Source organism: Phyllostomus discolor, chromosome 2, assembly GCF_004126475.2.
Source record: "Phyllostomus discolor isolate MPI-MPIP mPhyDis1 chromosome 2, mPhyDis1.pri.v3, whole genome shotgun sequence".
Taxonomy (NCBI): domain Eukaryota; kingdom Metazoa; phylum Chordata; class Mammalia; order Chiroptera; family Phyllostomidae; genus Phyllostomus; species Phyllostomus discolor.
This window is the reverse complement of record NC_040904.2, coordinates 198,514,580-198,540,358: the sequence shown is the minus strand read 5'-3', so window position 1 is coordinate 198,540,358 and position 25,779 is coordinate 198,514,580. Positions and strand designations below refer to the sequence as shown.

The window sequence follows — 25,779 nt, the reverse complement described above, 5'->3', positions numbered from 1 at the left end:
TGACTTTGCTTGCCAGAGACAGACAGACAGTCTGGGAGGCAAGACCAGTAGATAAGAGAAAGGCAATCTTATAAATGAAAATCTCTCCTATTTTGCTCTCTTTTTCACTTGTGACCGTGAAAAATCCCAAGCCTTGCCCACTGGAGAAGCTACAGCAACTTCACTGAAGAATGAGAGAATGGAAATGAAACATAGGAAAGCATCGCTCTAATGCTAACAATGCTGTTTTCTCTTAATTGCTGTTAATTTAGCCTCAACTATATGCCAGACCTTGTGAAAGGTAAATGATGCTACACTTTAACCTAAGTGTGAATATTTAAAATGAAACACCATCAAATACACCCGGGTGTGGATATTCATTTAGTGTCAGCATTTCCTCCAAGGGATGGCTTTGTAACAGAGAGAAAATCCACAGGAAAGGGTAAAAATTAAATAAAACATAATTATATACTATCTTCACTGAAGATAGTATCTTAGTGAAAACTCTATTATAATTAGAAGCATTCCAAGTACAAAGAAAAAACATTTTTCTTTTCACTGAGACATACATAGTAAGAACCTTTGTTACATTTGTGGATCTTTTTTTTTTTTTGGCATGCAATTAAAAGTCAAAGCTGACTTTTCTATACAGAATGGCATGACCCATTCTAACCCTGCAAAGGCTTAATTAACACCTGGCTGTTCTGTCTTTGAGGAGCCAGGAGTTTTGGAGGCAAACACAAGCCTATTTATTCTTCTCTTGTTTAGCAGCAAGGCTGAAACTTTTTAATGGCCTTGAGATCCAACTGTAGGCTCTCATGAGATGTTCTGACTTCATCAAGACGGCTTGGCCGTTTACGAGGGCTTTTCAACCAGCAAGATGGCTTTTTCTATAGAAAGCCTAATTTCTAAGCAATCCCACACTTCATGAAATACAGGACTTTCAACCTGTACCCTGTAATTAACAAGGCCACCACGAGGCAACACAATAGCTAATTACAAAATAGCTTTGATAATATCGGGTATCCGAAAGACAAGTGAAAAAGCCAGCTCATTAGATAGACATCTGAATTCTTGAAAGTGAGGGTAAAAATATCTAGCTTGTAGGTGACTTTTGTCTATCTTAAATATTTGTCATTGATTAGATACAAGCAAAACATGGTGGGTTTTAAAAGTTTTCATTGTGTATGGCAGCTTATATTTAAAAGAACAAAAAAAAGGTGTTCAATGAATCTTTGTGATGATACAGAAGCTTCAGTGAGTCACACTGAAAACTCATGCTTTTTGGCATTTTTATTTCATGGCCCTGTGTTACCACCAGCAGGAAGAGTACCTGATGTGTCACCTTTTGATTTCTAAGTTCTCTGCAGGAGAAACAATGTGAACCTTTCACATAACCATTAATGTTGTTAATAATGATGATGACCCTAAAAGTACTATGATGAGTAAAAATAATGATAATGGAACCAGTGACCATTAGTTGAGCCGTTGAGAGGTGTGGGCACCATGCAAATGTATCACATCATTTAATCCTCGCAGCCAAGTTAAATAAAGTAAATGGAATTTTTTTGGTTCCCACAATGACAAAGAGGCCAAGAAACTCATCTAGGTCAGAAAACTATTAGGTAGTTATTATTTCAAAGCCCTGTGCCTGTAACAGAATTCACGGTCAGTGCAGGCGCCGGGAGCACTGCTCCTCTCAGAGCACACAGAGTTTCTGGAGCCGTGTTGAAACAAATGCCACTACTCACATGGCCCGAGTCCTGCACACCAAACGTTTGCTGGCCATCCACAAAAAGCAGTCCCCTCTGGAGCTCTGGGCTAACAGTGCTTTATAGATAGTATTTCCTCTCCTCCTGGGATTTAGTTCATGAAGAGAATAATATATTCATAGCAGCCTCGTTAATCAGATTGCATGGTTCACCTACACCTAATAAATTTGGATCTAATTGTACGCAAATTGCTTTTCTATTTGAATTATCTTTAAATTATGTTCAGAGAAGAGCAAGAAGAGAGTTTCTTCTTAGCCAGGACTGCCTTAAGATCGGCTGCTCAACATTCAATGAATCCTCCAAACACAACTTTAAAAGGGAAAATATGTAGCTATTTTGTTACTGTCACAGGCAAGTAAGTAGAATGGAAAGAAAATAATGTTGGGTCACAACACATAAACTGTTACAGATCTTTTCTTTCAATAGCAAATACCAAACATAGCCAGGTCTCAACGTTATGTTATTTTATGCTTAATTGACAATCCCATATTCTAACCGATTGACCAAAGGCACCCCCGGCGAAGAGGCTCCCTGTCTAAAGAAAGGCGATGCCTGGCAGCGTTGAAAGGCTGCTGGCTGCCAGTTCCAGCACACGTGGTCCGGGAACCTGTCTCCACTGGGGGTAGTGTACTTGTCCCGCCCCCTTTCAGAAGACCGTTCTCCTAGCCCCGAATGCGAACTCGGCTAATGTCAAAGCTGCCTTGGAGCTCAAGAGGCATTAAAACGAGATAAGAGGGGAAACAGCAGCAGCTGGGCTGCACTTCTTGCAGAGTGAAGCACTGTTGAGGTCTAAAAGTGGGAGCTCTTCAAAAATAGGAATGAAATTCGGTGCAGCGACTAAAAGATGGAGAGAGGAATAGGCAAGGAGGAGGGCGGAACCCACAATGAACTTAAGTCTGGAATGTGATTCCCCCACTGCTTCTGATTCCTTGGTTTTCTTAAGCAGGACAGAGAACAATACAGAGGAGTGTGAAATGGGGGTCTTTTCTTTGTACCCCTGAAATGCTTGGGAACAAAAGGAGTCCAATGTTTAACCAAGGGAGAAATGTGAAAAAACCCTCCAAAGTGATCTAAGTTGTGACATCTCGTGTCAAGGAATCAGTTTTTTAGTCTTGGTTATCTTCAAAAGAAGATGGCTGAAAAAATATTTTTAAGACAGGTTAATTGGCTAACTTCTACATTTTTTTTCTTTTTTAAATTGCAATCTGCTCTCAAAACAAATTACAGCCTCATAAAAATTTTTCTCTGTAATAAAAAAGCTGGAAGAAAACATCAAGCAAACTCATTATATGAAGTTCTTTTTCTTTTTTTCTTGACTGGATTTTTTTTCTGTAAGCAGAAACTCAGCTTCAGGCATTAATATTATTAGAATTAAGTTTCTAGAAATGATGCTAAGAAACGATGACATACAATTAAAACATAGTATTTATAGCAATAGAAGCAATTAACACACCTCAGAAGCTGTGGAGAATGAAAATAGCCTTCCCTTTCTCCTCTCTGGATCCAACATTGAAATTGAGCAATTTCTAAAAACCTATTATTAGATTATTATTTTAATTATTCTTCCAACATTTCAGGGTCACAATGTTAAATGCTTTGTGTACCTGCATAAGAGGATTTTTGGTAGCATGAGAACCCAAGTGCTACCCTGGTCCATTTTCCTTGAATTATAGGAATCTCCAGAGCATATTCTTTCTTACATGGGAAGAGAGCGTGGCTTAAATTTTTCTGAATAATTTTCAAAATCAAATTTAAAAGTTTTCATGAGAGATGATCCTCCCTGGTGGGTGATATGATGCATAACCTAAGGGGAAACATGAAAATAATTAGCATAACCATATTAGCATATAGATGCCTTTGAAATAATAAACAGCAGAAAACCAAAACGCTTTTATCCCCAAAAGAAAGTTAGGAGAAAATATAAAATTAACGTGCACTTCTCCTTGGCCTGAAAGCCAAACAGAATATTCCCCTTTAGTGAAGGGTGGCATGACGGGGGAGATGGAAAGACGACCCCCACACCAGCGCTCTGTTGCTCAGTACCACCAGATCAGCGTTCTCTGTCTGCCCTTTCCCCCCTTCCACCCCGTTCTCTTTTAAACAGGAAAACTCCACAGACAAGTATTTTCCTTTTAATTTCTCGAAAAGCCGACACCAAATAAACAGATCTAATATCCTCGTTCTCTTTTTCTTTTCCTTCCTTTAGCTAACTTTCTATCTTTCCCTGGGTAGCAAGAGAGGTACGGGGCTTGGTCATTCCGTCATCAAGAGGACCGAGGAGACTCGGTTGAAAAGTGGGCTTAACGTTTTTGTGAACAATGGACCCTGAACGGCACTGATTCTTTTCATATTTCAAATTGGCGCCACCTCTCATGGTAGCGAGCTGGCACGTGGTGGTGTGATCTGGAGAAGAAGGTCTTTGGAGTCGAGCCTCATTTACAAATCTGCTCTGGGTAACCTTGGAGAAGTCCATGAAACAGTTCCATTTTTCTCTTCTACAAAATAGTGATAGTGTGGTCTACTTTTCTGGGTCGTCGTGACAACTAGAGGCTATATATATATATATATATATATATATATATATACACACACACACACCACCTATAATATAGTGGGTGCTCAGTAAAGGTGACTCTGGGATTTGGTAAGCCTACTTTCTACCTCACTTTGTCTGTACGTGGGTGAATATATGCCCAGAGACATTGCTTAAGGACAGGGACCAGGAAATACGATGTTTTCTTCTGGATCCACGGCGGCATGAGATTATGAAGGTGGTAATATAAATTGCACTGGAGGTAATAAAGTAAAAAAATATAAAGGTACTTATGGAAATATTTTGTCTCATGACACCAAGAGCAGGGGTTTAATTTTAACTCTGGGGCCACAGACAGAAACCCATGAATATTTTATGTGGTTCCAAGGAAGTAAGGGTTTGCCAAACACACCTTAAATGAGCGACACAAGTGAATTCCCCAAATGAGCCCCATGTTAAAATGTCAAAACACAGTCAGTGGCTCGATCCCTAGACACCATCTACATTATTTTAGATCTTTTAATATTTAGTTATTTTTACTGGCTGTCAATACAACATTTAAAACACTAAGAATAGGTTCTTTGCCAATGATACCACTTGGTTTTCTCAAGTTGTTTTCAACTTCGAACTTTTGCTTGGTGCTAATTAGTTCCTCAGCGAACACTGTGTGTTTTGGTTAATGACATCATTCTCTTTCTGTGGAGCACAGGCCTTGAACCTATCCTGTAGCATCTAATACCTACTTTTATGTCAACAATTATGTGGCCAGCAAATAATACTCATCAATTTCTGGAATGTTTGTTTATGTTGCCTCATCAGTACCTAGTGTACTGCTGACAGGGTTATGAGTCCAGAATAGGGTGGGGACTAAGAAAGAAAAACCCTCACACCTAAGTTCTCCGAACAAATATAGCTACCTAACTGAGCGTGTAATGAGCATGTTACTGAGAAAGTTTTGGCTGCTTTGCGTGAACACAACATATTCATCTAATGTTTCCCCTTTTCTGTTTAAACTTAAATCAGTGACCACAGGTCTTGAGACAGACCAGACATCATTCACACATCCTTCCTGCTGACTGTCCTTTGATCCTTATCTTTTTTATCTGTTAGGACTAAGAGAGGTCTAGTTCATTACACGTTTGAACTAGAGGCCAGTTTTCTTTTGTTTGTTTTTTTTTCAAGTTTAGAAAGATACACACCAGTAAATAAAAACCAAAGCTAGGTTTCTTTGGCTTCTGGAATTTGAAAATATTTTGATTGCCTGCATGCCTTCTGAGAATGGCTCCTTCTGGCTATGCCGGGAAAGGCCAGATTCACCAATCAAATAAATACAGGCGTCTGGCACAAAAACACCCCCATTTTATTGCAAAATCATAAGCATGTAATTTTTAACATAACAATATCACACTCAAGCACACCATGTGACATTTTATGTGAAATGTTCAAATTAAAACTATAAATGACTACACCCATATTATTATCCTACCAACCACACTGAAGCAAGCGATACTTTCGCTGGACCCTGTACATATGTATAGAAAAGACATGTATATACAAAGCTCCACTGGTCATATGATAAGGTAAAACACATTTTCTTTTGCAATCCAAAAAGGATTTAAAGCTCTAACAGTTCATTCCCATAAGGATATCCTGACTTCTTACAGGGTCTCATTCTAATGCTAATGATGGACAGATATTTTCAGGGTTTAAAATTATTCCAGGTGAATAACCAGGCATCTCGGGCATCCTGTCTTCCTACAAACTCTAAAATCTTTTTTCTGTTGTATTGATGTTTGCAATCATTCTTCCCAAAGTTTCTGCATTCAGATCTTGAAGTCTGCTGGAACTTGATAAAACTATAAACAATTCAGGTCAACCTCCAATGCTTATTTTTAACATTTGACTAGTAGAATTTTTTAAAAATAGGGCTAATAACAGTACTTTTATAGAGTTTTTTATTTTAAAAAACATGTTATTTTAGAGAGAGGGAAGGGTAAGAGTAAGAAAGGAAGAGAAACATCAATGTGTGGTTGCCTTTTGCACACCCCCTACTGGGGACCTGGCCCACAACCCAGTCATGTGCCCTGACTGGGAATTGAACCAGTGATCTCTTGGTTTGCAGGCTGGCACTCAATCCACTGAGCCTCACCAGCCAGGGCAGGTAGTAGAATTTTTGTTCATTTGTTTTATATATGGTCAAAATACATCTTTCTTTACTTCCACTACCACAAAATAGTCAAAGTCACAAAAATTTACTTTTCCACTAAAATTACCTTGATTACAAACAGACATGAGAGAATAAATCTTCTTAACACACACATTTCATATAATCTCAATGATTAAGAAAACAAGCTAGCAAAAACAGCAATGTTCATCTACCTAAGATATAAACTCTTCAAGGATGAAGATGAAGGTGAGATCCAAATTTGGGATCTATGATGTGATGTAGACTGAAATTTTACCATCCCCAAATTTGCCTTTGGAGATATTGATTTTCAACTGGCTATTAAGAAACACATGACTCAGAAAGAATCTTGAAACCTTCCCTCCTTACCTGCCTAAAGACTTCAGATAGAAAAACCTCCTTAAAGGAAGGGAGCCTCACCTGAGCCTCAAAACACAGACTGAATGTGGCAGACAGGAAGAAATCCGGCCAAGGATATTGTGCTCCCCCTCTGTGTCCCACTGTTTCTGGGGGGCCTAGCAAGAATTCGTTTACCACCTGTTTGCACTTTCTCATCTACCTGTGAACTGCCTGTTTTCCTTTTGAAATCCCAGATCTTACCTCCCTCTCCTTTATCCAGAGGGGCATCTAAACCTCAACTGCCCAATGTGTCTTCTGGTCTCACATCTTATGGCACCCTGCAGGTAGACACATAATAAATTTTGGATGTTTTCTCCTATTATCTTTCTCACGCTGATATGATTATTAGCCCAGCCAGAAAAACTTAGAAAGGTGGCAAGAAAGTTATTTTCTTTGACCCTCCAAAGATGGAAGAGTAGCAATAGTTCATCAATAATAACGATCGAGGCACACCTCTTTAGTTTTACATAAATCATCCTCTTCCATCTCCCACGTCCTCTTGTGCCTGCGATGAGGAAGCACTCAGCATCGCATCCACAGATAAATCTTGTCTGTTATCTGGAACGTTTTGTCACCTGGTGATCTGTTGTTTAAATAAGAAACTGGCATATTCCCATTTCTCATCCTATCCAATGACACAAATAATTTGTAAAGCCCACCCATCTCTTCTTCAGCTCCCAAACTGTCACGACATGTGAGTATTTCTGTGAAATCATAGTAACACTGCAGTACTAGAACCATTAATGAGCAGAAGGCGGCTCATCCTTCGTTCATCCTTAGGACTTTTTTTCCTCATCCCGTTCCATGATCTGAATAACCAAGATGGCCTTCAGTAGGTAAATGAATAAATAAACTATGGTACATCCAGACAGTGGAATATTATTCAGTGCTAAAAAGAAACAAGCTATCAAGCCATGAAAAGCCATAGGGGAATCTCAAAGAGGCACTCCTAAGTGAAAGAAGCTACTCTGAAAAGGCTACATACTGTTTGATTCCTACTATATGACATTCTGGAAAAGGCAAAACTATGGACACAGAACAAAGATGCAGTGGTTGCTGGCGGTGGCTGGCAGGGAGAGATGAATAGGCAGAGCACAGGGATATTTAGGGCAGTAAAGCTGTTCTGTGTGATATTCTAATGGTGGATATATGTCGTACATTTGTCCAAACCCACAGAATGTACAACAGCAAGAGTGAAACCTCAAGTAAATTATTGACTATGGGTGATTATGATGTGGCCATGTAGGTTCATCTTTTGTAACAAATGTACCATTACGGTGAGTGATGCTGATAATGGGAATGGCTATGCATGTGTGAGGGCAGGGGGATATATGGGAAAATCTCTGCACCTTCCTCTAGATTTTGTTATAAATCTAAAGCTGCTCTAAAAAATAGCATAAACTGCTCTTTTTCTGGCCTTGGAATATGAAAATCCGGATGAAAAAGCAATTATTCCCAGCCTTGTGCCCTGATTTACCTACTTGCCTTTCTGCCTGCTTGAAGAGTTGGATGTCAGTGTCTGTGAACCCTTTCCAACGTCAGGAACTAGAGGGTAGAGGGGAAGAGACATAGGAGAGAATGTCTATGTTCGCTAAGGTCAAGTTCAATAACTCATTAGTCCAAAAAATCTTTTCCAAAATTTGTTCTCTGAAGGTGGGGCATGCCTGCAGGTGTTATTAAGAATTCTCTGCTGTGCTAGTAATTGCACAAATCTCCCATTTATCGTTGTGATGTACCATCTGAGAATAAGACTCTTAATCCTAGATCTCCCCCACACTGGCAACATGATTTGTGTCCTGTCTACTTACAGTGTCAACTCTGAAGTGTTGTGGAAAGAAGAAAACATAAGGGAAGTGCCTTAAAAGCTATAACGTACTCTGTAAATACTGACAAGTGTTTTTTGGAGATACTCTTACCATGGTGATGATGATGATGATGATGGTAATGATTGTTAGATGAAGACCAGTTGATTTCATAATATACGAAAAGGAAGTTATAAGGAAGCAGACTAGAGAGAATATGATTACGAAGTCCAAGAAAATCATATAAACATATCATTTTGTTTATCTGACCCTAAATGGGAATAATCATGGTCTCATCCAAAGGGTCTTGTGAAAAATTGATTTCTCTAATTTTCTCCCAATATATGAAAATATATTTATAGGTAATTGGTGCCTAATAATAGATGCTATTTATTGAGCTTTTTTTTTTTACCATGTACTAGTACTGCTAAGCATTTTGCATGAATTACCTCATTCAGTTAGTAGGGGAAGGAATTGATATGCTACCACATTAGGTAATATCAAGATTGTATAGCATATAAATACATATTATACAAAAGGAATCAATAGAATTATGTGAGCCCAAAATAAAGCTATTTCATTTTTGAATGGAATTTCATGGAACTGATGAATGAAGGAGAAGAAAAGATGTAGGAAGATTGATCCGGGCTCCTGAACTAACTGGAGGAGGCATCACGGAAATGAACTGGTAAAATGGCACTGTTGTATAGAAGGACAGTAGGAAAGGTTGCAGGAAGATAGGTAATGAACACAATTCTTAATTCTAGTGAAGATACAGTTCTTATGGCCATGGAACATGGTTCCCCAGTCCACAGATAAATCCCTGAAAACTGTGCTTTTCTCCTGAAGGTTTATTTGCCAGTCATAATATTCTACATACTCTCCACTCCTTGACTACCTCTGTATCTAGAGGTGATTTTCAACAATTTGCAGGTGATTCACAATTCTATTTTGGCTTCTCTATTTCTTCTGGGACAAAGCCTGCACCACTATGGGAGGTCTGTGCTCAGGTATAGAAACCAATCTTTAGTATCAGCTTAACCGAACCCAATCGGGCAGGCATATTTGTTGCTACAAGTTCTATAATATGTTTTGGCTTCAAATCTAAATTTGAACCTTCTGTGGCCATGTGAACCTTCTGTGAACCTTGTGTGTCAGTAGGAGTGAAACTGGAGGAACCACCGGTAAGCCAAGGTGGAGTCCCCAGTACCAATGTTTCCATCCAGCTTGACAATATTCTGTGGGCTTATTAACACATTTTTTGCTAGCATTTATCATCTAGTCTGTCTTCCTTTCCCTTTTCCACAGAAGATCAAGTAGGTAGGCAATTCAATGACGAGAGTAATAGAAAATAATAAAAGTGATTGCCTCTTCAGATTCCTATTTCTCAGAGTTAAATAGGAGTAATCGTCATTGCACCGCCAGGTTGAACTGAATAGCACATTTAACGAGCCAGTCAGAGAAAGACAAGTGTCATATAATTTCACTCATATGTGGAATCTGATGAACAAAATAAACTAACAACATAGAAACGGATTTATAGGTAGAGAACAGACTTATAGCGAACAGACTGACAGCTGTCTGAGAGTGGATGCGTGACACAAGGCTGGGTGGAAGAGGTGAAGGGATTAAGAAAAGAAAACACCTCATAAACACAGACAAGAGTATGGTGAACACAGCGGGTAGGGGGAGGTAGGAGAGGGTAAATGTTGGATAAATGGTGACAGAAGGAGACTTGACTTGGGGCAGTGAATGCAAAATACAATATACAGACGAAGTATTATAGAATCATACGCCTGAAACCTACATAATTTTATTAACAAATTCACCCCAATAAATTCAATAAAAAAGAATATAGCTCAGAACTCGTGGATGATTTTTGCTCATTGAAAAGGTGGGTAAATTCCTAAAATAACTTAAAATAACCTAAAATAATTTTCCAAACTTGGAAGCCACATTTTGAAACAACATGTGAGATGTAGAAGGGCAGGCAGATGGCTCTGAATTTTGGTTCTGTCATGTCCCACTGTTGTGCTTCCTATCCCCCATCCATAAAATAGGGAGAATAGCACCCCCACACTGAAGGTTTTTGAGAGTCCTTAGAACAGTGCCTGGAACATAGTAAACGTCATGTTCCATAAGGACTAGGCATGATGACGATCATCATCATCATTATTCATAATTGCATGTTCATTATTTAAAAGACAAAAAAAGATCTCCATGTTTTACTGGCTTTAGCACAAAGGGGAATTAAATACCATTTCGTTACCCATTCAGAGCCAATTTTTAAGAGAAATTTTAAAATTGGTTTGAGAGAGACAAAAAGAGAGAGAGGAAAGGAGAGAGAGCTTGAACCCCCAACCATGGCATATCCAGACAACACTCGAACCAACTGAGCTACCCAGCCAGGGCCTCATCATAGCCAATTTATTCTATTACATATAGAGTGCTTACTACATGCCAACCACTACGCAGCATTAAACAAGGGGGAAAAATCATCTGTCCTTATAGAGTTTATATTCTAGGGGAATGATAGACACTGAACAATTAATAATACAATGTCTGCAGTGACGAGTATGATGGAGAAAACTAAAGGAAGGTTGAAAATAGCAGTGACCTTTCCTCTGTCCCCACAGTCAGCTGCGTTCCACAAAACAGCTCACTGCAGGCCCATGCTTTTCCTCTGAAAGGAATTCTCCAGCTGACATTTGAGGTAATGACTTCACTGAAATCCCAACCATTTGGATGCAACAAAAATAATCCAGCATATGAGCGCATCCAGTCAGACATATGTACACTGGTTTTCTGAAATGTAATGTGTATGTAATTTCCCGAATGGCTGGTTGTCACATCCATCTGGTCTTATTTCCATAGCACTTGAATGCAGCACGAGGATATAAACCCTAAAAGCTAGAAAACAGAATTTAAATACCCAAACACATACGAGGTGTGTTTTCCAAAGCCGCAGACAAGCGAGCACTGTGGTAACTTCATTAACTTCTCAGCCACAGTTGAGAGTAGCTGAGACTAAGCAGAAAGGCCACAGAACATCAAAGACATTCCACCGGCAGACCTCATTAAGTGGGCTTACAACCAGCTTGACAAGCTAAGGACGAAAATCTAGTTTGGAATTTCTGGACATAAGAACACCAGACAAGTCCAAATATACCCAAACTCTACCTACCATGCGTGCTATCTGAAAAACGCAACAACCCAGTGTCTATCAAGTCCGTCTACTGCATGAATCACAGCCCAGGGATGGATGGTGTCCTATTCAACCACACTGAATGGGAACTCATGTTTGATGTGTTTGCTGAGCTTGGGCCCTGGTCCTATTTCAATTGTACAGATGTTGTAGGTTCCCAGATTAACAGTGGTCTCCAGGGAGATGCTCATCTGGCCCTATATCCTGAAGGCAGGGCTGGAATGTAGGCACCACACTGCTTAGAAAGTATTTTTGCTACTCTTTTCCCTTTCGCCAAGAGGCTTTTCCCATTCCTAACTTCTGACAGCACCTATGGGGTCTGGACCATGTTAGATTGTACTCATTCACATCCCACAGTAGCTGCTCTTGGTGTGTGTATCTCCATTCCAACTACGTTAACATTCCTGCCGTGGAAGACCATTCATTTTCATGAAATAATGAGCACTTGTGTGTGCCCCGCACAGCGGGGAGTGCCTTATAAACATTGTGACTCCCCAAGCCAGTCTTACTATGATCAACCCCACTTTTCAGATAAGCATGCTGAAGATTTGGATAATTTGCCCCACCTTTAATTAGTGGACCACCAATGAGCTACACCCAGATCATCGGACTGCAAAGACCCCATTTGAATTCCACTACCCAGTGCAGGGAGGAAGAAATGCTTGTTGAATGAATAAATCTATTACTTAATATCCTTAAAATTAAACAATGAAGAATTTGCCACTTAAACTCTAGTGTTGCTGCTAGAAAAGGCATATAATATGTTTTTTTTATTAAGGATAATTATTTAAAATCCTTGCAGGTGCTGAGACTTGTACTTTCTATATTCTTATAGTGCTTTTTGTTGTATCTCACAAGCACAAAGTAACTGTAAGAGACTTGTTGGATCCCTGAAATATTTTCCCCAATATAATAAATCATAAATAGATGCAAAAAGGGTCATTTTGCCTCTCCTGGGACTAGCTCCTTATATGAAAAAATAAACTTTTCTGGAATCTGGCTTCAGGTGCTAATTTCTTAAGGAATCCCTAGATTTCTGCCCCTGTTTAGACCTCTGGGCCTTTGTCCAGACCTGAAAGACATCCAAGTTCCTAGTCCCAGCCTTTCTGAATATGGCCCACGCCATTTCCACACAAGCCTTAGTAATACCAGTAAAAATGAAACTATTGAGAATAATGCAATGAGTCAGAATATCTTAACGTTTGTTGAGGACAAACAAATTCTACTCTTGCTGTGAAAACCTTGAGAATGTCCTGGATTTCATAATATACTCATTACTGGGCCCTATGTGTGAATATAATATTCACTTGGCACATTACTATGTACCAGTGCTACATGGAGAAACAGCATTATCAACTTCTTTTTTTCTACACAGTCTGGAAAATGATTACAAGTGTATTCTCCTACCTTCATTTCTTCCCTGTCCATTAGGCAAGCCACTTAACAATTCTGCAAACCCCATTTACAAAGAAAATGCAATGTCACTTGCCCTATCTCGTTACTGTGAAGATCACATATGATACTGTGTGAAGCATTATTTTGGGGCTATGAAGTGTTATACAGCTGTAAGAAATTATTAGAAAAGAAAAATGCCAGGAGTTTACATACCACAGACCTTGAAAAACCAAGTGCTTAACTTTGTTCTTATGTAAATGATATGTTTACATGCATGCACACACATTTACCTGGGACAAAATGAGCTTATATATATACTGGTAGTAAATTCCAATGACTTTATTATATAATACTTTGAGTTAATAAATGCCACATTAAAACAAATTATCTAACCACCTACGTTGGCTTTTGATGCAGAGCCACTGTGTTTTACATAGTAATTATATGTATCTGTTAAATATGGTGTCAACTTGATGGTACGCATGGGGCTAAGGTGTTCATCTACGTTACGTAGTTTGCTCATTCTAACACACTCTACATAGGTATTATTAACTCTCTTTTGCAGATGGGTAAACTAAGGTCCAAAAGAGTTAAGAAAATGTCCCAAGGTCCCACTGCTGGCAAATTATCAGAGGCAAAATATGCATTTAAGTCTGCCTGTCTACAAAGCTTTGCTTACCAATTCAAATCACATTCATTTGAAATTTGCATTAATTCAACAGTAGCATATGTTACATGGTTTCGGGAGCAAGTTCAAGTGAGTCCAATCCTTTAGGAAATAGTAGGGTTCTGTTGACCAGAACATAAATGGATTAAAAATATGCAACCTTTTCAAAATAATCAGGAGGTCTGCATTAAAAAAAATGTCTTCAGAAGATTTACAGCCCCTGGATCAGTGACAACCCAGTATCCCATAATCTAGGCTACTGAGAGTTATAGAAGGGATTCATGGCCGTGATTATTAACCAAGGATTGTGTTGAGAGCTCCTACTGTGTGCACACCGCTTCTCATGGAAGAACTCTGTGAAGACAGAGGGGGAGGTTTGACATGGGAAAAACTACAATAAAAAATAAACTACTAAAAAAATGAAAGATACCCCTGGGGAGCCTATTATCTATCCTTTTGAAAGAAATCAGCATACGGGAAGCAAAGAGTCAAATTAATCTTAGAATACATTAGTGGTACTTAGAAGCAATAAAACTAAATCAAATTTTTTTCCAAAGGATTATGTCCCTCAGCCTTTAACTTAGTCTGACCTGCTTCTCCCACATGCCAATTAGAGTTCAAAGAAAAGATTCATACACTTCATTTACAGATCTGTAGAACCTTGGGCACAGCGATAAATCCTTTAGAAAGCAGAAAGTTAGCTTTATTTATTCTTAAAATTAACTAATTTGCACACTGAAGTTCAGTGATTTGCCTAAAGACACTTCATCGGAAGTTCTGATGAAAATCCTTAACTCCATTTCTCATTTTGCATTACTGACCTCTTTTCCCATTTTGAAGTTTGCGGTGTAGAAAATGCTCATGTGTCAAGAAAGATTATTTTAAAAGTTCTGACAGAAAACAAGTTAGCATCCACACAGGAAGGCGAAGAAAATTCACTAAAACATTTAGAGAATTTCATGATAAGAAAAGTGTCCCAAACATGACTCTGAACAGAATAGATGGCTGAACTTTACGGTGGAGATTTTTCTTCTTTCATCCGTGCTCTGAAAACAGACTTACATTTATGTACTTAGCAGTTGTTTTAGTGAACACAGCAGCACAGAAAGTAAACACACCTAATAATCAAACTGGTTGGCCAACTCTAGTGTTTAAACTCAACTCTTTGCTTAGGTGATTTTATGAATGTGCGTGTATACGCACACACATTTTGTGTCTATAATAGTGAACTTGTGTAGACTGTCCACAGAACATTCAGCAAACCACCTATAGCCACCGGGAAATAACCCCTTCCAAGTTTTCAAGAAAAAAGAAATTACAAGAATAAAGGAATTTTACATTAAGCATCTTTGAAAGGACTAAGGCTAAAAGGATCATTGAGACAAGACAATTCAGAAGGTGACTTTTCAAAGCATAGTATTAAGTAATCATCACTATAACACACACTAATTTTACTTAAAAATACTGGGATGAACTTCATTGATTAGACAGCAAATAGCAATAATGTGCTACAATTGGTATTGATATAGAAAATAGGACACAAATGGTCCAAGCAGGGCTTAATGTCTCATTTATCCACTTAGATTTAAGCTATTTCAAGCACTTCATGTTTTCCTGGGCCAGTTAACAGTACTTGAACATTTTTGTAGCTAAGATGTAAAAAGTCATTTTCACATTTTTTTTTAATTTTTAGTACTAGATTCTATTGTAGTTTTGCTGGATTTAAACCTATCTTAGGGAACCCAAATTACACAAAACTTTGGGGACAGAAATTAGCATAATTGATATAATTCAATTTTTTGGTAATTATAATCCTCACTTAAACCTAAATTAAATATGCTAAACTATAATTATGTTCAAATTTACATCATGAAAATTATCCCCATTTTGCTCATGGCATCTTAAAATATCTAATAAGGGATCTTAAACTCTTAAGTTTGAGTCAAGAGGCTTTATTTTCACAGCCTTTGGGAAGAAGAGACTCCTTATGCATTAAGCATGGTTATTCAGCCTCTTGGGAAAGGAAAAATGGGTCCATTATATCTTCACTATATGATGTGAAAGATTTGTACTATAATCTTTGGCTACCTCTAAGTCACATTGCCATTAATGAGTGCTGAGTGCCAGAGCAGATGGTAAAAGATTAATGCTTTCTTTGGAGAGAAACCTTAAGCAAAGCAGGTCACACTTTAGGACAAAACTAATGGGAACCAAAGATACAGAGAAGACTTGTAAAGCTTTTAAAACTGGTACTGTAAAATAAGCACTGCTTTGCTATGTATTTTTAAATGATTAAAGATCAAACAAACTGAAGGTAGTGAGAACTCGCCTTCCAGCCCTTGCTCATTGATTCCTAAAAATCCTATGATCAAACTTTATTATTATTATTCATTTGGAATACAAGAAGAAAACATCCGTAAAGTACTACTGAGAGTAAGCTGTCTGTTTAACCTTCCTGCCATTAGACTTCATTAAATTAGCTAGTTGATGTAATTAAACTTGCAAGGTAGTTTATCCTTATCTTCGGGACAATAGCTGGATATAACCTGGGATATATATTGGTCAAGAAAGAGATGAGTCTGAATGTGCAGGGTTGGCACATTGTCAAAGAGCATGACGAGTTTCTTACAAAACACATATGACTCTATCTCCAGTTGAGTAAAATAGTCACATTAATACTGGAATAAGGCAGAAGAACCCTGGCTGACATCCCATCTGTTCTTATGAATTAAATTTAGAAATTATATGTAATATAGACATTTCTGTCTGAATATCATAAAACCCTGACACATCCCGGCTTTCATTAGAAAGCTCCACAATGTGACTTGAATAACAATCCGTCTTAGCTAATTAGTATTTTCAGTTTAGCATATTCACTTCCAGACATATTGCTGTTTGCACATGGTAATTTAGGTAAACAGATACCATCCACAGCTGCATCAATTAACACTGCTAATCAAAACTGAATTCAGGTAATTAGGCACATTTATGCAAAAAATGTGTAATTTTGGAGAAAAGCTAGGTTTTTCAGTAATATGTCAATAAGTAAAAATCTCCTTTTGCTTATGAAGATGAAGAATGAGGGGAGAGAAATTATCATTAATATATACATCATGCAGACAGAGTGAAAATTCCTAAATTAAATCTCAAACTTTAATTGGTCTGTATTTTCAGAAATTGGATCGTATTTTTCATAAATGTTTTCCTCAATGTTTCCACATAGTAAAGTTGATTCACATCTGCTTAATGGTTTAATCATCATCATCAAGCAGGACTCAAATGGTTAATGAATCCTCAAGCATTTGTATCGTCAGAAGAGATGCTGGTCAAACGTGCTCCTCCCTCTGGCCTAGCATCTCTTACGGAAGATGCTCGCTGCGTGTTTCGTCATGTTCCACACTGTTCTTTGCTGCAAAGTGCTCATCCGCAGTTAGACTCGACATAGTAACTTTCTATTTCCCTGCAAATACTCTTAGACTTCCATTATTTTAATCAATGCCCTTTTATTATTGTTTAAATTGATTTCAAAATGAATATTGTGAATTATTTTTTCCTGTTTTTCTCCAAATATAAACCAATGTGATTATTTTGATTAAATATTTAGTCCAGCCCTGGCCAGGGTGGCTCTGTTGGTTGGGGTGTCGTCCCACAAACTCAAAGCTTGCCTGTTCAGTCCCTGGTCAGGGCACATGCCTGGGTCGTGGGTTCAGTCCTTGGTCAGGGCAAGCACCAAAGGCAACCGATAGTTGTTTCTCTCTCACATAGATGTTTCTACCTCTCTCTTTCTACCTCCCCTCCCCTCTACTAACTAAAAGTAAATAAATAAAGTTTTTAAAAATAAACAAATATTCTAATCAATTCTAATCAAGTCATAAAAACTAGTTTAACTGTTGGTAAGTTACAACTGATTAACTAGTAACTAACAATTATGGATGAGATGAAACTGATAGGCCCAGAGTTAAAGCTGAGTGAAAGGAAAAACTAAACCACTTTAAACAGCATTCTGAAGTACATATGGAAATACATTTATTTCTATATCCATATCCATATCTGTATCTACCTACTTATCAGTATGTGTATAGACCTCAATTTTTTTAGCTTTTCAGACTTTGAAACTTAGATTTATCTCTTAGTGTCAATATCAGGCCTTTATAACGAAGACTGGAGTCTAGTGTCCCTAGCTTAATTTTCATGGTAATAGTCCCTTTAAATATAATTTAACAAACACTTCCTTAGTACCCGCCATATATGAGGCGCTCTTCTAGGCCCTGCGAGTAAATACAGAGATGGATTGAGACCTATCACACGTCTCTGGGCCAAGCTCAGAGAGTTTTCAGACAAAAAGAATCAACTTCCCAAAGGTGAACTTGGTGTCCAAGTGAATATATGTCGCTTCCAAATTTTTGGAACCCCTTAGGCTAATCTTGCAGTTTACTTCTTGGGCTACTGGTTGACTATTTCGTTCTTATAAAAATCAAGAAATGAGAACCAAAATTATTTTCTCAAGTAGCATAATCTCTTTTTTACATATTGCAGTAATTCCGTATAACTTGTGTGTTTATTTTTTATGTTTATTGAAAACATTTTCCCCACATATTCCTTTAAACACATTTAATATAAAAAGTTCACTATGGAACAGAAATCTAATAGACTGTGCTCATACCCAGTTTCAAGAGCAGAAATTATAAAATGTGAAGACCCATTTATCAATGGCTTGTCAAATGACTCACTAAGCCAATGAACGTCTATGAGGTGGGACAATGGTACCTCTGATTTTGACACTGTTAAACAGAATTCTTTATAAATTTTAAATGAAAGGTAGGTAAGCACAAACATTTTAAAGACAAATTTTAAGAGATCCTAACGACACATATTTGGAGAGTACAGTTTCCGGTCCCCATGAAATGAACCAACTAAGTCAAGTTCACTGGATGCAGGTGCCGGTAAATAATCTTAGGCACTCTAAACCACTCCTCTCTCACTTCCTTAGAAATCACTCAGGAGAGGAGTAATTCATTTCGGTAAATTCCTTTGTATAAAGAAAGGGTTGTAATTCACCTAAAAATCCTTTGCTCACAGTCACCAAGTTTTAGCAAAGTGGAACTCTATACATATCACAATGATAGCTCTGGCGAAGGAAGTCTCGGAACGTGGAACCAGTTTTCCCCGACCTAGACTGTGCCCCTGGCTGGCTGGCTGACTTCTGTCAATCACTCTCTACTTCGAGTCTCAGTTTCTGGTTCATACAACGTGGCCCCAGACACTTCACTGATAGGAGGGTATACCTGGAGCAAAGGAGGCACTCAACAGATAGATACCTGTTGAAACTGAGTAAAGGTCAGTCAGTGATGGTTCCAGAAACACTAATGCTAAAGTCATTTCAGTCCAAGTTCAGTAGTTCTTAAGTAGTTCTCTAGATCCCAAAATAATGTATAGAGGTGATGTGATAATCTTCATACAAATAGCATGAATGCATCAACAAGCCACACGTCACTTCACTACATTTGGTAGGCTTCCAATTCACTTGAAAACTAATGGGAGGGAACTAACCTTCATAATTAGCTGGAAAGGTAACATTGGAGCATTTACTGTCTCCAGAGTATTTTTATTATTTTGTCAAATGAATCATAAGAAATAGTTCGTTTGATCAAAATTACCCAAGTTTTTTCTAGAATTACTGTCTGCTAAAGAGAATGCTATCTTGAAAAATTCATAGGTGACCTTTTTGACTATTAATGATTACAAAAATGCTGAAAATCCTTGAATTTCTCAGCTGTTAGCTCTCTTTAGCTCCGTACAATAAAATTGCTCATTGTCAGCCTACTTTCAACTTTTAGTAGAATTAAATTAATTGTTGGCTAACAAACAATATGCAGTGAATAAAATGACACCCCTGGTCACTTTTTAAGCAGCCTGCTTTTTAAACAGAAGAACTCCAAAATATGAGGTTGTAAAAATATCAAATAGATTAATTTTCAGCTTGTTAATGTAAAGAATGTTATTTTACAACTATAAGGGAAAATGTCAGGTCTGGAGTAGATGGATAAGAGGGGACAGAGTGCCAGAAACAAAGACAACAAAGAAATAAAAATGTCTCCCAAGCACCCTAAAGCAAAGCAAACGGTTGGATTTGGGATTTAACAAAATACAATCTTATTTGTCTTTGCTCTTTCAGCACTTCTTTCTATACTACGACAACATGAATTTCCCCTTCTCAAGCCATGATTTTCTTTTATGGAAAAGATTGCTGATAATTAGTGGCAACTTAGAAAAAGGATGTTTGTTGTCAGTAGTTCAGCACATTAGCTTTTTGTGCTTAGAAAATGTTGTGTTTACAATAAATTTTAATGCTGAAAATTATTTTCATTTAGTTCTGGAAATAAGACAAGAAATTTAGAACAGGCTGACAGTGACCAGAGTGGAGAGGAGGAAATTTCTGGGGAAAAGGGGAAGGGTTTGCAGGAACAAGTATAAAGGACACATGGACAAAAACAAGGGGGGGGTGGAAATGGGAGGGAGGTGGGGAGGGCTGGGGGTAAAAGGCAGAAAACTGTACTTGAACAATAATTAAAATTAAAAAAATAATCAAATCAGAGAAGATTATTGAATTATAGCTGAAGAATTAATAGCCCTTACTTTAGAGATTTAATTTAGTGGTAGTGTTTACTATTTAGTGAAAATTACTTTTAATAAGAAAACACTTATTATTATGAAACAGCCGGATTTCTTTTTAAGTTTGACAATTCAGTGTACCAAAGCTAAAGCCAGTAATCTATACTTTATCAGGCAAATTACAGAACCACGTGTCTGTTTACAATTTGCAGTTAAGTTCTAGCCACGATTAAGAATTAGGAAATGATCCATATAGCAAATAGGTCTTCGTTAAACATATCATTAATCTACGCTGCAAGGTATTGCCCAGTTCTCTGGAGGATGCCAGAGTCACTTTGCTAGCTGAATAATCTCAGTCATTCTATCACAAGTTTTTCGTCTTTGACTTTCTTGGCAGGCCTGGAGTAGAAACTTATCTTTCAAAAGGATGTTAAAAGAATACATGAAAAGCCTCTGCAAAAATAAACTATAGCACCTCAGGCTTCTTAATTTTTACACTATAATACCTTGGACTCTTCTACCTTGACATATTCGGAGTGAATTCTTTGATGAAAAGAAGGAGAAATAAATTACATGTGGAATGAAGAGAGCCTTTATTATCATTTTAATAGTCCACAGCCACATAAAAGGAAGACGCTTGCACTGTGTGGTGGGACCTAAAATCTAAAAATATTCACCGACTTAGTAATAAAAAAATTTAATGTGATACGAAAAATGGAAACCGTTTTTTGAAGTGATGTGAATATACAACATTTCAAAGGCTTCGAGAAAAGTTAATGAAGAAAAATAAAAACAAAACCATTGAACTGGCTTTGTAAATAACTAGAGTTTGTTTCTCCTATGACATTTTTTAACTTAATGGAAATACTGAATATATGTGTAGACTATCAGAGATGATGGGAAATGAAATTCCAGACATCTGAAACCATCAATTTTTATGAACAGTTTCATAAATAGCCATACCGACAGCCCCCATTTTCAGGAGACAGCTTATAGATTGAACATGGATACAATACGCAGTGTAGGTGCTTGGCATTGGATGAGAATGGTATTTCTTCCTAACCTTTTCAGGACATTCTAATGAGATCATGCATTTTCCGTGAGCGAAGACCCTTCAGGCTCCCTGCTTTTGTTGGGCCCCTGGTTCTGACGTTTCGAGTGAGGGGAGTGGTCCCGGGACTCTTCCCACGTGCTCCCAATTATGTATACATTATTCAACGTTCTCTGCCACTGAGATGCTGTCGCCAGAACTATGATCCTTCCAAACAGCATCCATTCAGATGTGCAAAAGTGAAAATTAAAATAGGAGGAGGGGGTTAACTTATTATTATTTGAATGACACACGACCTGGTTCAATGTTTGCATTTAAATTGGCCAGAATAATTCAGCTCTAGCTTTTAATTTCAGAAGGGTTAATCACCCTAACAAAGGTCAATCAAACTTTAATCTTCAATAAAATTGCTACAGCCCCAATCACCTGCAGGACATTTATTACATTCCGATTTCCATGCAAAAGAATGCATTGCTTTCATTATGCATCACTAATCTTCTAACTCTTTACATTAGCACATTTTACCAAAAAATATTAATTCCTTTGAAACTCTGACAAGAGTTCATTTCTACACATCTCAGGAGATAATCCTGTTTAAAAGAGCGGGTGTATTAGCTGTGAACCACTTTCCTAGCCCTGTCTAATCCTCATAGACCTCCCTCACTCCAACTGCGTTTATACAATAGCAGATCTCAATTACACAAAACATTATGGAGGTTCAGGTTAAAACAACATTATATTATTTTAGGAACTTAATCCTCCCTATTGTCTGTGATTATACCATTCATCTACCTGTTTCTGTCCATAATGTTTACCATGTGCAAAAGTTATTATTGATTTGGCAGAAGCAAATGTTAACCATAGTTGAATAGCAATTGAAAGACTTAAATTCATTAATCCATTCACTCAATAAATATATATCCTGTGCCTATTATTGCTGGATACTAGGAGGGGAGAGATGCAAAGTCAAAGAAAAATAAAGAGAGTTTTTGTCATGAGAATAACATACTCTTCTGAAAATGATGTCTGGAATATAATAAAATAATGATTTAAACCTCCACTTTCAGCCTTTGTTACTAATGCCATTCAATTTTAGAAAACACTAAAATGTAAATCCAATTTTAAGCAAAATTCCACTAAGCAGTTTTTTAAAAATCATCTGGACACTTGAAAGCTTTAAAAGTCATAATCCCATAGAATGATTCATTTTTAAAATTTGAGAATATGAAATTTGATTGTCAAATTTTAAAATGAGTATACTCAAACTCTCTAATCTCCCGTGGTTAGGAATAAAACCATGAGGAAGTTGAAATGGACTTGTTTAAAAAATACTTGCTATAAATTGTTTCCAAAATTACTTCATGGTGTTTAAACACAGCTATTAACACAAAAGATAAATAGCAATGGACAAAAACGAATTGTTAGGATTTTTTCTTTTTTTGCCATGATAGAGTGCCCCAGATGACCACATAAGGAAAGTAAAAGAACCCTAACATATGCCTTCAGTTATCTGGAAAATTGATTGCCTTGGTATTATAGCAGTGGTGTGACACAGCATAAAGAAGCCGGACGTCACCTTCTGCATATTTGCTGAGATGCCCTCATGTCTCTGTACTCAGAGGAAGCACACAGGCATGTACTCGGAGGCGCATGTCCCTTCTCACTGATATTCACGTTCATTCATTAGCAATATATGATGGGTATAATTTGGGAAACTCCCCGGAACTTGAATATCCAATCAGGCAAAGCAAACCACAGTGATAAGAAAATACACGGATAACAGTCAATGGCCAGGCTGACATTGTGGAATAGCACATACATTCAAGAAATACAGATCTTTCTAAATGTTGTCAAAAGTCCAGTTACTTTGTTCAATTAAAATCCAGATTTCAGCTCTCATGTCCCCCACTGTGAGCATTTCTTGAAACTCAAATACAACCTCTATGTCTTCTATAACTATGCTTGCCTCTTTTTCCACTCCTGCAAGTAGATCGACACAATAGAATGAGGCAGAGAGATAGCATTTACGATGTTGAGCAAAATAAATCCAATGCTACACAATATAAATGTCCAATGGATAGTTGCTGTCAAACAGTTATTTTGAAACCTGATAAAGATTGGCTAGACACAACAGGCAAAACTCTCAGTATTGAAAGCTACTTCATTATATTTCTGAATTTCCCGATTTAGAAAAATACCAAAGCTTTTAGAGAATATACTCTACATGCTCAGTAAGCATATGGATGTTTTTATGAACCACTTTGGCCATGAAATCAAAAAGAACTCACCATCCATCAAACAAAAATCTTACCAAGGAATCCTAAGATGTATAATTATGAAAGAAACATACCTTTGGCTGAACAAGTTCGCGATTTCTTTTCGTCTTGCCTACACAGCTTTGCCACTCCACCTTGAGCAAAAGTCGGCTCCGTGTCCCTTGTGATCTTTGTGACAATGCCGTCATATCACCGGCAAATTTTTCGATTAAACTTTGCAAATGTAGTAGCAACTTTGTTAATTATGATATTAGCCATCTGGCGGGTACAATCAGTCAACCGCTGTAAGAAAGGCAGACAAAGAGACATCTAATCATTGCAACCAGAGCAGATAAATTTTGTTCCTTTCTCATACGTGTCACGGAGTCGATCCCTTCTGACCCTCTCCTCGGCCGGTGACTGTCAAATTGAGATTCTGCGAGCTCCCAGCTTCCCTTTATCCTTGCCTTAGATCTGAAACTCCTGGTTATCAGGAAGACATGCGTCACCAGCTGTCTCAGAGCAGGAAAGCAATCAGGTGAATACTACTTATTATCTTGCGTTGCTTTCCAAGCAGTGACAAGATTGATTTGGGACCAAAAATACATTCAGCTCTCAGACATGTAGTCCCCTGGGTCTGAGTCCAAACAGTAGGGTATGTGCAAAGTTGCAATACGGAGGACTGCAATCCCAATGTTAAGGATATGGGATATTAGAAATGTAAGGACAATTTTTAAAAATCTGTCCGAGTTCATTTTTCAGATGCCTTGGTACTTCCTTAACTACCTGTGTGCTGCCTAGTAATATTGATGGGCAGATTGTTAACCAAAGGAGCTAGCCTCATGCCTAAGTAGCCTTACGTCAACCCATGGAAGTGTTATACCGATATTATTGTCTCCCCGCATCCCTTTTTCATCAAGAACAGTACTTGAAAAGTTTCAATTTCTGGAACATATCGTCACATAAAACTTCAAATCACATTTATACAGAATAATATGAGAAACTAATTTGGGCATCTCGGCTAACAACTGTTTATGAACAACTTTGGATTGAAAGATAGACATCTGTCTCCACGTCTTGATACAAATTTTCCCTTGAAAAACATCAGTCCACTAAAATCATATAGAAGTGTAAATCAATTAGTCAATCAATCAATTGATAGGTAGATATACACACAAGTACATATAATCAATTTTCTTAAATTTAAATGCATATTAGGTAACATGAGTAACATTCTTACAAAACAATATAACAATATTTCTGGTAGTAAAACATCAATTGATCAGTAAAAAGCCTTATCTGCTTAGTCAGCCATTAAAACAATGTAATATTTACTAAATGATATTTTCCCCATTGAAATTTTAAGCACCAGTGAAGGAAAAATTGTGCGCTGAAGAACTGAAAAAAGAGTAATATGCAACATGATAATGAAGTTATATTCATCAACAAATTAATAAATCTTTCTGGGATGGAAGTGTTTGGTGGAAAGTTAAAATGCAATTCTGAAGTGCATTTTACACAGGAATTCTATTTATTTGGTTCCCTAAAAAGGAACGAACTAGTTATTGCGATGTGTGGAAATTGCAGTACAATGTATTAATAAACCATGGTATGTACCCTAAATTTACTTTCACTTTAGGATGTTTCTGTAATGGAGGGTCCCAACTTCCCACACTTGGTTTATTTAGCCTCAAGTGCTGAAAAGATAAATGTGTTTAGATGCAATATTCCCAAACTACAGAGCAAAATACTTTTATCCTAGGACGATCAAATGTTTTCTTAAATTCCACCAGCACAGAGATGGGAGGGGAAAACATGGTTTTAGGAATTCTTAGAAATCATATACATGTATATTTCATTCTGAAAATAAGCCATTCTTTATCCTTTATGTCTTACAGTGATATGAAGAAATGAGCCAGATGTC

The 25,779-nt window shown here is 37.5% G+C and overlaps 1 long non-coding RNA gene across 6 annotated transcripts in view; it reads right to left on the bottom strand.

Moving 5' to 3' along the window:
- LOC114513433 overlaps positions 1-25,779 on the bottom strand; it is a 93,803-nt gene that overhangs the window by 9,126 nt on the left and 58,898 nt on the right. For all 6 annotated transcript variants that reach the window (XR_004901681.1, XR_004901683.1, XR_004901684.1 and 3 more), the window contains 2 exons: positions 23,951-24,158; positions 3,356-3,555 (listed from right to left, as the gene is read on the bottom strand). This is a non-coding gene — a long non-coding RNA (uncharacterized LOC114513433). The remainder of the gene's footprint in view (positions 1-3,355; positions 3,556-23,950; positions 24,159-25,779) is intronic.